Genomic DNA, 14,127 nt, shown 5'->3' with positions numbered 1-14,127 from the left:
GTTACGTATGGGAAGTCTGACCAGGAAATAATACAACAAAACCTGTTTATATAAATCTTCTTCATAATAACAACTTCCATTTGAAGAGAACACATGTTCCCCTCAAAATTTGCTCCCAAATTAGAAAAGACAGAGTCTGTCTTCAACATTAAGAACCTTCCTGTTTGGGAGACTAGATTAAGAGTGTAAAAATGGTCCCTTAAGCTGACCAGGATTGTCAGCACACCTTCAGTGCGGTGGTGATCTCGTGACTATGTAGTAATCAGAGCAGAGCTGAAAGCCAGAGTAGCAGGGAGGCTGGCTGGAAAGAAACAAGCCTGAGTTCTGTGGTCTGGTCATGCCACAAGGTTCTTCACTGGGAAAGTGCCACCTGTGACGAGCCATTTCCAAGGGGAGGTGCACACGAGACAGCAGAAGCCCAGCTGGGGATGGAAGCCACTGGACGTGGATAGCATTGGACAGCAATAGTTGTGATGTTTCCCCATTGGAAGCAAAGGCAAAACAGAGGGAACTAAATAGAGCTTTTGAACACAGAACGCCAAAAGGGACCCAAGATTAAATTCCTCTTTAGGAAATTGTGGTTGGGGGAAATGAGGATATTCCACTTCCGCACAGAGTGTTCACTGGATTGAGCAAGGAGCTCAGAGCAGCCCATCCTCCTGACGGTGTTCAAAAATCCATGCAATGTTTCGGAGACAAATACACTCCCGCTATGCAGCAAGTCTCCGTGGCGGCCCTGCTTCCTCCACAGGAGAATCGTCCCCTGGCTTCCTCTTCCATTTGTGGTTTTCATCACCTCTTGCTCTACAGAGCTTTTTACTAAAAACCAGCTAATTATCCTTGTAGGGAGATGGGCCAAATGACAGATAAATCCTTCAGACATACAAGAAAAGTATATTTTTTAAAGATTTATTTTATTTATTCGAAAGAGTTACAGAGAAAGGTAGAAGGAGAGAGGTCTTCCATCCACTGGTTCACTCCCCAGAGGCCGCAATGGCTGTAGCTGAGCCGATCCGAAGCCAGGAATCAGGAGCTTCTTCCGGGTCACCCACGTGGGTGCAGGGGCCCAAGGGCTTGGGCTATCTTCTACTGCTTTCTCAGGCCATAGCAGAGAGCTGGACTGGAAGACGAGCAGCTGGGACTCAAACCAGCGCCCATATGGGATGCCAGTGCTTCAGGCCAGGGCTTTAACCTGCTGTGCCACAAAGCCAGCCCTGCAAAGCATATTTTTTACAGGTAACATGTCTTCCAGCTGTTTTAAGTCGATAAAAAAGTAATTTGCCATTAAGAAAACAATACTGGCTGAGTAGGGAAAAGACACGCTGAATTTGACCACTATTAATTTTAATGAATATATCTTCTGTAAGTAATCATTAAAAAGGCCAGATGACCCAGTGTTTACAAATTCATATTTTTAATAGGGAATGTTTGACTACTCTGTAGATTGTATCCTCTGCCTAAATATTTTCTTTAAAATATTTTGATTTATTTTGATTAAGTGTATCCTAATATGCACCATCAACTGATTACAAATAAACATGAGTTAACCCAGAGATTAACAATGATATGAGAAAAAGATGCCTTAAGTCCATACAATAAAGTGAGGGCTATTCCTTAGATATGAAATTCTACCTGCCATGGAGCTGATGGACACTAGAAAAAAATTTTTTTTATAAAGGCTACTGGGTTGAATGTATCCCATATAATATATTTTTTGGACTGCCTATCTTAAAACACATTGCGATTAGTGACGAAAATCAGGAATATTTTTATGCAAGATCAAGAAAACCCTGATTTCATCTTAAGAAACAGTTACCATGGCCGGTGCCACGGCTCAGTAGGCTAATCCTCCGCCTGCAGCGCTGGCACTCCGGGTTCTAGTCCCGGTCGGGGCGCCAGATTCTGTCCCGGTTGCCCCTCTTCCAGGCCAGCTCTCTGCTGTGGCCAGGGAGTGCAGTGGAGGATGGCCCAAGTGCCTGGGCCCTGCACCCCATGGGAGACCAGGAGAAGCACCTGGCTCCTGCCTTCAGATCAGCGCAGTGCGCCGGCTGCAGCACGCCAGCCGTGGCGGCCACTGGAGGGTGAACCAACGGCAAAAGGAAGACCTTTCTCTCTGTCTCTCTCTCTAGCTGTCTACTCTGCCTGTCAAAAAAAAAAAAAAAAAGAAAAAAGAAAAGAAAAGAAAAAGAGACAGTCACCTCTTGGCAATAGTGAAATGAAGTCTGCAGGGACTCTACAGCCGCTCACTGTGAGCAGGTGGGTCGTCACATTCCCACCCAGCCCAGCGCATTCACTGACGCATTCCTCCAGTGGAGCGTTTCCTGAGTGCCTTCCTTGTGCCAGAAGACAGCATGCTAGCTTCTGCTCTCTTAGTGTGTGCAGCCTAAGGGGAGCTGCACAGTAAAGAACTCAACAGAACTGCAAACTTAGAAGAGTGCTATGAAGAAGACTTCATGAGAGCATTTCACAGGGTGTCCAGAACTATTCTCATGGAGGGGGAGGAAGGGTTGGAAGACTTTTCCAGCAGAGGCAGTTCTCTGAGCTTGCATGAGAAGGCCCAGGAGAGATTTAGAAGACAGTGTGTGTCCCAGGGAGAGAGAACCATAGAGTGGGAGCTGAAGAGACTGCTGATTGTTGAGATCACTGAAAGAAGTGTGATACATCCAGGCAAAGAACAAGGAAGTGCCTGGCATGATTGAGGTTGGGGGTTAGGTGTGCTTAGGACCAGACTAGGAATTATGTAGGTAATACTAAAATGATGGGGCTTTGTCTTTAAGAGCGATGGGTAGACAATGAGGAATCTCTCATTCAACTAACTTATCAGGAGCCAAACTGGGTTTTAAAAACAAGCATTCTGGGGCCGGCGCTGTGGCGCAGTGGGTTAACGCCCTGGTCTGAAGTGCCAACATCCCATATGAGTGCCGGTTCGAGACCCGGCTGCTCCACTTCCAATCCAGCTCTCTGCTATGGCCTGAAAAGGCAGTAGAAGATGGCCCAAGTCCTTGAGCCCCTGCACCCACGTGGGAGACCTGGAAGAAGCTCCTGGCTCCTGGCTTCGGATCGGTGCATCTCCAGTCGTTATGGCCAATTGGGGAGTGAACCAATGGATGGAAGACCTCTCTCTCTCTCTCTTTCTCTCTGCCTCTCCTTCTCTCTCTGTGTAACTCTGACTTTCAAATAAATAAATAAATCTTAAAAAAAAAAAAAAACAAGCATTCTGATCACTGGAAGGAAAAGGGTTTGTAAGAGACAAGAATGGAAGCGACTGAATACGATATAAATTAGAAGACCACCTTATGGAAGAAAGATTCCAAATTGGAAATAACTGTTAAAAACTTTAATGTCAATGGAAATTACACCAGACTGTAGAAGGAGAGACCTTCCATTTGTTCCACTTCATTCCATTCTGTGTCCAAGAGGTTGGCCCACACGGACTTCCCAACCTGCTGCCTTCAGCTATGTTCAGCCCATGGGTGGTACCAACAGGAGAACAGAGGGTACTTGGGGAGGGAGGTCAAGACATGTATCGCACCAGCTTCCTCTCTGCCTGATCATTAGTGGTTGCATTCTTCTTCCAAAGAGGATGGCTTTTGTTGGACTGATGCTCTCTCCAGCTTCTGTAACCTTTCCCTCTCTTTGCCCTTCAAGCTTCGAGGCAGTAATGGTTTCCCACTGTTGCCCACACAGGGTTTCATCACTCACTGCTAGTTTCCCTTAACTTTGCCCATACATTTCTAAATCGTCCCCTCATTAAACTCTCCTTGGTTATCCCCATTTGAATGTGCCATTTGTCTCCTGCCAGGATCCTTGGCCTTGACCCAAATTATGATCATTAGTTGGAAACAAGTCCAGTACAGTGGTTTAAAAAAAAAGCTCTAACCCAAGCATCTTAAAAGAAAAGAGATAAAATAAAATCACACTGATGAATCCAAAAGAAAAGCCTAAGAGGCATCATTCTGCCTGCTACCTCTCTTAGAACGAGGTCATGAAAACATGGAGAATAAATAAGCCCGGGGCAGAGAAGCAAAAAAGCGATGCTGTGGAGGATGTTTTCTTGTGGATACTCCTAGCAGGCCTGCAGCCTTGTTCCTCGTCCCAGCGGCTGAGAGTGTTGGCTTGCATCTCAGCTCAAGCACACCCTAGATCAAGCCTTTAGTCAGAGAGTCAGCACGGAGTCAACTCTGATGTCATTCCAGGTCCAGGCTGGGGATTCTGGCAGGTGCAACTGCTGCTCTCTGCATGCATGGCTATGCTTTCCTAACCCCTCAAAGACGCTGATCCTAAGGACGTTCTCCAGTGAGCTTCCTACACGCTAACCTCTATTTCAAAGTTCATTTCATAAGGAGCCTAATTTAAGACAGGCGCTGTCATCTATTTTCTTATAAAGATGTAAAAACATCAAATGCCAACATTTCAAATTGAGATATGGTCAGAAAAAACATGTGCTTTATAAAGTCCATGCATGGCTGATTCTCAAGTTTCTAACTATATCATCACGTATCTCCTTAAGAATCCTTACAATGATTCTTCTGAATTCTTTATCAGGCATTTTGTCAATCTTGCCTTTGGAGTCTGATACTAAAACATTACTGTGATCCTTGGGACGTCACAGTACATTGCTCATTCATATTTATTGCATCTTTACCTTAATGGCGGCCCATCTGGTCAACCAGTTTTCTCTACCCCTTTTCAGGAGTGGTTTCTGTGGTGAAGGCTTTTCTCTGAAGCTGTATCACTGAATGTTGGGTTGGTAGGAGATTTCGGCTTTAGTTCTTGTTGGATGCTATAGCATATTCTTCCTAAATCTTCTACTGTAGTTATGACAGTGGCAGCAGAGACAAAGGATGTTCCTTTTAGGCCCATTAGGGGTAGATGGGTCTTGGTGATCCCTGTGGGGTAAGGTTCAGGTTATGGGTGTGCAAGCCCTCAATCAATGGTGGCTATTATAGGAACACATGGGTCCTGTGTGTTTCATTGCAATAGCTTGGCACTCTCATACCTTTTTATTCCCCAATCAGACAATCATACAGTTTGGGGATGGATGGACTGAGTAGTTCCATGACCATCAGTGTCACATACTAGATAACATCTGGATCCCACAGTACCTAAGACCAACACAGCATGGGGTAGGGCCAAGGCCAATGCTGCTCTGGTTTGCCTGCTGCTGAAGCAGACTTGTGGCCTGAGGTTGCTGCATCCAACCACAAGTAATCCTGGCCAGGACACAAGTCCAATTGACCAGGGCCACAAGTCCCCACTTGGCATTAGATAAACCCACAAGAATTAGCTACAGGCATTGGCCTGGGGACGGTAACCACTAGGATCTGCTCAGAATTGTTTCTGCTAGGCTGGCACTGGAATTCCAAGAAAAAGTCCCACTCTCATATTTGTGCCTCATGTCCATTGGCTGAAGTCATGTTCCAGCTGTCTGCCTACAGGTGAGAGAGGAATGGTGAAGGGAGTTCATTGGCTGCCCACTGACAATAAGTTAGGTCACACCTGACTGTCATAGCCACAGGTTCATGTGCTATCTTGAAGATGTACACCAGGCCATCATGAAGGTGAGGGGTTATACAGACTGAAATGAGTCCATTCCAACACAGCACAAGTCTCTACCTGATGCCAAGATAGGTCTACAAGTTCTGTCTGCAAAGACTGCCTTGGGGCTACAGGTCTTTGCACTTGAATTGGTGCTGGGTCTCAGTGCAGAACGCCTAGCTCTGAGTTCCAAGGCAAAGTCTCCTGTTCCCTTTCCAGCCCTATTCCCCAGAAGTCTGAGTCTTTATCTTCTTTCTGGTGGAGGTTGGGACAGGGAGTAGCAGAGATGATCCCTTGGCCTCCTGGCGAAGGAGAGGTCAGAGGCTCAGTCTTCAGATCGTTTTTTAGGAGCAGGTACCATGGTGCCCTGTTTGGCACTGGGTTTCAAATTTATAGTCTGCTCTCAATTCCTTCTCTGTTCTCCAAGCTGGATATGTCTCTATGATGTGCTACTTGCAGCTTGGGGACAGGTGATACAGGTAAGGGTCTGCCTCCTGCCTTCTATAAATGAGTCTTTTCTTAATATTATACCAACATTAGGCATTACAGTTTGTCACCTGGTTTCCTTAGCTCTTGTGAAGGTGACTTGGTGAATGACCAGCCATTCAAAACGATGTCTATGTGGAGACAATCAACTGTTAGAGCATCTTACTCAGCTACCATCATGCTCCATCACCCAATCTTTTAATCCCTTAATGTGAGTTTCTACACTAGGAACCAGACGTGATCAACCTGTCATAAATTTCCATGTTAAAAAATACAACACTCTTGGGGTCTTAGAAAGTAGCACTACTTTAAGGCCGACTAAGATGAATGACCTTTTGGGATGTGTGTCCCACAAAGGTATATCCACATGGTAGGCTGTGAAAATGGGCACACAGAGCTTTTCCTGTGATATCTATTACCCTCCAGGACTTTGTAAATTTGGCCATAATTAACTTTGTTGTTACTATGAACTAAATTATGTCCTAAATGCTCTGTGTGTATTATCTCATACAATCCACACAACAACCAATGAGGGTGGAAGGTTTTATTATTCCTACAAGGATAATAGAAAAGCATCAAGCTAAAAGTACAACAATGTAGATTTAAGCCATTTGATATCCCTGGGCATCAGTGTTCTTGGCTGAAATGGGAATGAGAGCTCCCTAGAGATGTGGTGTAGACCAATGAGGTGCAGCAGGGCTATGGGAATGCTTTCCATGCCAAGTTGTTATACAGGAATTAGGACTTCTATTTAATGCAGTTTATGTGTCAGTGAGTGAGTGAGTAAATCTAGATAGAAAAAGAATCAGCATTCAACAGATTGGCAAATTGGCACCTTCATGTCTTCATTTTATCCATGAGCAACAAAGAAATATGAATTAAAGTTCTCATTCTCATTTCAAATGATTCAATTGAACAGATAGAGAATGGTACCATAAAAAGTGACATGGGATCAGAAAAATGATAGAATTGCAAGGCATTTTGTAAAAGGAACACAAATTGTTCTACTGACTCCTTTCCCTTTTGGAAAGCAGCACTGCTAATTATCATAACATTATTCATGGAAGAAGGTGACCATGTCCACATCCACGGAGTGACCCTGACCCTCTGCTCCCTGACAGCCAAGGTCGCGATGGCTGGGCATCACTCCACTAGCCTTTTAGCAAAGCTCGCCAATCAGAAGTCTCTTCAGTATCACCAGCTCACTTTGGAATGATAAAACACCAGCTGCAAAGCCAAATGGAGTTTCTCAGCCACGTGTCACAGTGATTGGTGGAATTCATGTCAGAGTTTTGCAAGAAGAACAATACGTTTCATTCCTAGTATCACGAGTGCTGGTTCACTGGGAGACATTTATGACTAAAGCTGTCATTTGTATGCAGGCTGTGGAGGAAGAATGCGGCTCTGAAGGGAAAAGATGCTGAAAACCCACCGCATAAATTTAACTTAAGATTACTGACTTGGGTGGATAGAGCCTTGTTCACAGGTCTGGGGGAGAAAAACTAGTGTCTTGTACCTTGAATTATAGGGAGAGGAACACTGGTTTCTAAGACAGGCTTCCAATGCAAATGTACCATAGAGCTTTGAATAGATCCTGTTTTGCTTTAAAAAAAGAGAAGTTTTGAGATTCTTGGTAAAGAAACTGCATGAAGCAGTGACTTGTTTAAGTCTGCATCTCATATAAGAGCAAGAAAGATAAAATATCAAGAACAACCTCTGGGAACCTAGGGGAGTACTGAAAAGATCTTGCACGGTTAGCTCTAAGTTCTGTCTTCATCTAGGAAAGTGGAGAATCTTCTAGTCATCTGAGAATGACCTAAATCCTCATTCACTTATTCTTTGAGTAAAAACAGTGTTCTAGATTCTGTGCATGGGTTGAATACTAAAAAAAAAAAAAATACAGCATAATTATTTTGTTCATAAAGTGTTCACAGACTTAGCAATCCGGAGAGAAGTGGAACCTCTTTCTCTTTTTTGGATGATGCAGATTTCTTCATTGTTTACTATATATTTGTCATGACAGTTGCAATGAGAGGATGGAGAGGAAATCCAATGTGGCAGTGCAGGGCAGAGGGAAGCAGACAGAAGAGAGCAAAGGAAAACAAGTAACAAAAAGAAGATCAAAGGCCATGTTGTCATATTTGCTGCAGATAAGCCATGTCTTGATCCAAAATTGAGGTGCAGCTGCCTCACAAGCAATCAGTTCTTCCCCCATTCCTAAACCTAGTCACTGGGACAACTTCCAAAAATGAATGAGTACCTGTGAGCCCTTCTGAGGCACAGCGTTCTGGGGTTATATAACTTCAGACAAGGATCATTCAGATAAAGATGTTAGGTCCAAACCCACTAGGCTCTGATTAATTTAAACTACTAGATGTACATCTAGACTCTGGTCCAGCGGCTATATCTTTGAGACCAGGCCCAGCTGTACTTGAAGGTAGTTATAGTTTTATCTCATTTCATTTCATTATTCATTATGATGTAACAGACCAAGTGCTAAGCTGACAAACAGGCAGATGAAGAAGGGTTCAACATCATAACTCATTAAGGAATTTCAGATTAAAGCACAATGAGATTCTATTATGCATCTATTAGAACGGATAAGGTAAGATTAAGAGTTCTGACAGTGTTAAGTGCTTTGGAGGACACAGAGAGGCTGCAGCACTCACACTCTGCTGATGGGAATGCAAAACAGAAAGGCTACCTGGGAAAGCAGCCTGGCAGTTTCCTACAAAGTTAAATATACATTTGCCATAGAACTTGAAAATCTGCTCACTCAGACACTGAAACAGAGCCCCTTTCTCTGAGCCTTGAATGCAGATGCTAGAGACCATTGGGCCCTAGTCTCCCCCTGTCTTCCAGCATTCCATCCTTAACCTTAAATTTCGTTGCTCTGTTTTTATGATTGCAAATCAACCACTTACTGAGCTGGTGCTGTGGCATAATGGATAAAGATGCCGCTTGCAGGGCCAGCATTCCATGTGGGGGCCATTTTGAATCCTGGTTGCTCCACTTATGATCCAGCTCCCTGCTAATGTGCCTGGGAAAACAGCAAAGCTTGGACCAAATCTTTGGGTCCCTGCACCCACATGGGAGACCTGAAGAAGCTCCTGGCTCCTGGCTGGGGAGTGAACCAGCAAATGGAAGATCACTCTCTCTCTCTCCCTCTCTGTAGCTCTTTCAAATAAATCAATTTAAAAAAAAAAAGAATAAAGAAAAAATGGCAAAAAAAAAAAAAAAAAAAAACTTGAACACTTGTTAAAATTAAGTCACTGAGATTAGGGACTGGTGCAGCCAGCCTCTCAGGATTCCTAATGGCAGGGTTCATGGGGTCATTTATTTCCACTACAGATAACATCTTGATGTCTGGCCTTGTCCTGAGGGATTTCTTTTCACGAAACCCCAGGCCCAGAGCAAAAAGTAACCACCACCTGCATGGAGCCCCTAGACCAACTGGAGCTCACTGTGCTACCATCAGTTTCTCTAAAGAACACAATCTTGCTGTCCAGTCAAAGGCAGAACAGGAAAACTGCAGACCAACCATGAACTTGGACATGAGCCAAATGTGCCCCTCTCAGCCTCAACTTCAGTCTATAGCAGCCTTCACTTCCAAACCCTCGGGAATCCTGGGAGTTAAGCGATGGCTGCCCAGCTCCTTGCTCTGTGCTGTGCTCCTTTCTTCAACCACGCGAGTCAGTGACGCACCTTCCACCTGTCACGTGAGCAGACCCAGTTTTGGAGGCTCTTTTGCAACTCTTCCAACCCATTTTGGGGCTATTCTATATCAATATCCTTCAAGTGAGGAGTGGATAAAAACACGGTGGTATATCTGCAATGAAATGCCATCCAGCAATAAAAAGGAATGAATACCTGCCACACGCAATGAGATGGATAACTGTGAAAAGACTTATGCTGAGCAAAGCAGCCAGATGTACAAGGCTGTGTGCTGTAGGATTCCTTTCATGTGACCTTATTACAAAAAGCAAACCACAGGGACAGAAAACAGACTGGTGGTTTCCCCCAGCTGGAGGAAGTGTTGAATTACAAAGGGGCCTGGGGAACTTTCTGGGTACTCTACCTGTTCTATCTCTTGATTATACTGGTTGCTACAGCTCTATATTTGTTTGTCAGAACCCAGTGAGATTTCTATAGAAAAGATTCAATTTTATGCTATGTAAATTATACTTCTACAAACCAGACTTAGATAAAAATGTTAGATACCAAAAACATTATTGAGAGTTTTACCTGAGAACCAAAAATATAGCTAATTCTTTCAAAATCTTATTCATTTTTACATGCCAAATAGAAATAAATTATATCTATTTATTGGTACAACCTGATGTTTTGAAATACATTGTAGAATGACTAAATCAAGCTAATTAACAGATCTACTACATCATTTACTTGCTGTTTATGGAGTTGACATTTTTTAGATACATACAGGAAAGAAGTTTATATTAGAATTACTACTACAGAGTTCACTGTTAATCACACCCAAAAAGCCTACTTACTAGAGAGTAATAAAGATTTTCACTAAATGAGGAAGGAACAAATATACAGATAAATTTTATGAAGAGATCAAGTTGAAAAATTTAAAGACAAACTGCTTTGATATTCTTACTGAAGAGGTATTGTTAAAAAAAAAGGTGTTAATTAAAAAAAAAGAAAGAAATATTAAGCTTGCCTGATGAAGAAAGGGAGCAGCAGCTTAGTTAGGAATGAGTAAAGGTCTAAGCAGGAAGATTCAGTTTTGTTTTTTTTTTTTTTCAGGGACAGTGGTAGTAAAAAAGCCTTCTCTCCATAGTGTAAAACGCAAGATGAAAAGCCCAGATCTTATTCCTCCAGAGAGAACAGAATGACTGTGATACAACACTCCTTAAGACAACAGCCAGGGGGCTGGCACTGTGGTACAGTGGGTTAAAGCTCTGGCCTACAGCACTAGCATCCCATATGGGTGCCAGTTCAAGTCCCAGCTGTTCCACTTCCAATCCAGCTCCCTGCTAATGTGCTTTGGAAAGAGTAGAGGATGGCCCAAGTCCTTGTGCCCCTGCACCTAAGTGGGAGACAGGAAAGAAGCTTCTAGCTCCTGGCTTTGGATTGGCTCAGCTCCAACCATTGCAGCCATTTGGGGAGTGAACCACCGGTTGGAAGACCTATCTCTGTCCCACCTCTCTCTGTAACTCTGCCTTTCAAATAAATAAAATAAATTCTTTTTTTAAAAAAGATAACACCCAGAAGTATTTAGCAAGACTCAATACAGAAAGTTAAAGAAGCCTTCAACCCTACAGTCACACTCTGTTCCAATTAAAAGGGACAAGTTTCCTAAATTAGCTGAGAAAAAATTGAACTGTATTACAAATAAATGAAAACTGGGACTCACATTTTGGTAATAGCTAACCTACACAGTTTCAGAAAGAATCACTCACATATGAAGAGTGTTTTAAAATAGCATTCCTAGAAGAAAAAATGAGTCTTTACAGTTTTAGAGAATGAAAGGTGTAAAGTGGGGAGTAAAGTCCTATTATCTATTGATATTCAAATGAAGCTCCTGAACTCTTTTAAGAAACAAAGCAAGGACTTCTTTGCTCAGGAAATTATTCACTTTCCTTCCTTCAGTATTATAAAAACAGCAATTTTGTTTCCAATTTCAAAGAAAAAATAAATTCAATAACTTAAATTTGTAGTTTAAAACCTTCCCAAAAGTGACAGTCTTAACTAGCAGTTACAGTCTAACCATTTGAAAAACAAAACCAAAAACAATTCCACATAAACTCTGCCAGGGTATAAGAGAGAAACTAGTTTTATTATATCATGATTCCCTTGATACCAAACCTAAAACCATTAAAGAAGAGATAATTACAAACCAACATTCTTCATTAGCACAGATGCAAAAGCCATTAACAAAACATCAGTGAATGGAATCCAGATGTTTATATGGAAGACAATATACAAAGGCCAGAGGAATTTATCATGGGAGTCAGGGTTAACTTAACATTCAAAAGTCACACTAATAGACTAAAATGGAAAAACCATATAGTCATATCAACAGATGCAGAGAAAGCATTAGACAGCATTCCATATCTGGACATGAGATCTACACACACAAAAAATCCTCAGTAAATCTGAAGCAGTGAAAAAGGAGCTTCCGGCCTGCGTTGTAGCTCACTTGGCTAATCCTCTGCCTGCAGTGCTGGCACCCTGAGTTCTAGTCCCGGTTGGGGCACCGGATTCTGTCCAGGTTGCTCCTCTTCCAGTCCAGCTCTCTGCTGTGGCCCGAGAAGGCAGTGGAAGATGGCCCAAGTGCTTGGGCCCTGCACCTGCATGGGAGACCAGGAGGAAGCACCTGGCTCCTGGCTTCGAATGGGCGCGGGGCACTGGCTGTAGCGGCCATTTGAGGGGTGAACCAATGGAAGGAAGACCTTTCTCTCTGTCTCTGTCTCTCTCTCTCACTGTCTAACTCTGCCTGTAAAAAAAAAAAGGAAGAAAAAGGAGCTTCCTCACCTTGATAAGGGGTATTAAAAAATAACCTAGTTAATTGTACAAAATGTGTCTCCCGTAAGACTGCGAAATTTTAGCGGTGTTCTCTCTTACCATAGCGCCTAACACTGCACTGTGTTGCACTGTTGCTAATACAATAAGGCAATAAAATGAAACAAAGGGATACAAATTGTAAAGGAAAAAGTCAACTCCTTACAAATGGACAAAATGGTCTTTATAGAAAATCTTAGGAACATGTAAACATGCTACAAGAATAAATGACAACATTCTAAAAGAAAACAAAAGAAACTCTTCGTAATTTTGGTTTTGGCAAGATTCTGTAGCATATAAAAATAAAGAAAATTTTTATAAAGTGGAAATCATCAAAATTAAAATGTTAAAGAACAGTGTTGGAACTGGTGTTGTATTCCCAGTAAAACCACTGGCTGCATTGCTGGCATCTGATATGTGCGCTCTTGTCCAGACTGTTACATTGTTACACTGATCCAGCTCCCAGATAATAGCCAGGGAAAACAGCAGAAGATGGCCTACGTGCTTGGTCCTGAGTCACCCATGTGGGAGACCTGGATGAAGCTTTATGCTCCTGGTTTTGTCTGGCTCTGTGCTTTCAAATAAATAAAAATATTTACACAGAGACTGAGGGACAAGGCAGAGAGGTCATCCATCCTCTGGTTCACTCCCCAAATGGACACAACAACCAGCACTGTTTCAGTCCAAAGCCAGGAGCCAGGAGCTCCTTCCAATTCTCCCACATGAGTGCAGGGGTCCAAGCACTTGGACCATTTTCTTCTGCTTTCCCAGGCACATTAGCAGGGGCCTAGATTGGAAGTGCAGCAGCTGGGAATCCAACCAGCATCCATGTGGGATGCCAGCGCCTCTGGCAGTAGATTTACCTGCTATGCCACAGTGCTAGCCCCTAAATAAATAAATCTTAAAAAAAGAGAACAGTGTTACAAAAATGAAAAGAAAGCCACAAAGTTGGTACAATAAAATTATCTAATGAAAGTATCTCTAAGAAAGGACAAACACAATATATTAATTACAGGAAAAATACAATTTTTAAAAATGGCTAAAAGATTTGGACACTTAGCTAGAAGATACACATTAAGGCAAGTGAGTACATGAAACAATAAACATCATTATTCATAAGGTACATATAAGGTAAAGCCTCAACAATTATATCTATTAGAAAGGTTAGATTAAAAGGACCAACAATAGCAGGTGCTGGCAAAGATGTGATGTAAATGGAATCTCACATACTTGTGTTTACGAGTGCAAATACCCTCTCAGAACTGGGGGTAGTTCCTTCTGTCTTCTTCACGTCTAGGACTGTAGCTGATGGTGCTACAATCCCTGGAGCGGCGTCTGCCTTCACCGGTGGGGTCTGAGGAAAATCCTATCTGCATTCCGCTACTCTAAGCCTTCCTATTGCATAAACTCCAGCATAATCTGCAGTTGCCCTGTGGGACGTGGAGAAGGACCTATCTGAATTCTACCTGCTTGATACCTGCACCTGCCAGTACAAATTCCCCAGTGGAACCCCTGCTCTTCTAGTGGCATCTGGACAAGGTCACCTCCACACGCCTCAGAGCTAAGACTGGGGCT

Source organism: Oryctolagus cuniculus, chromosome 10 (assembly GCF_964237555.1).
Source record: "Oryctolagus cuniculus chromosome 10, mOryCun1.1, whole genome shotgun sequence".
NCBI lineage: Eukaryota > Metazoa > Chordata > Mammalia > Lagomorpha > Leporidae > Oryctolagus > Oryctolagus cuniculus.
The sequence above is the reverse complement of the archived record's forward strand: the minus strand, read 5'-3'. Positions refer to the sequence as shown.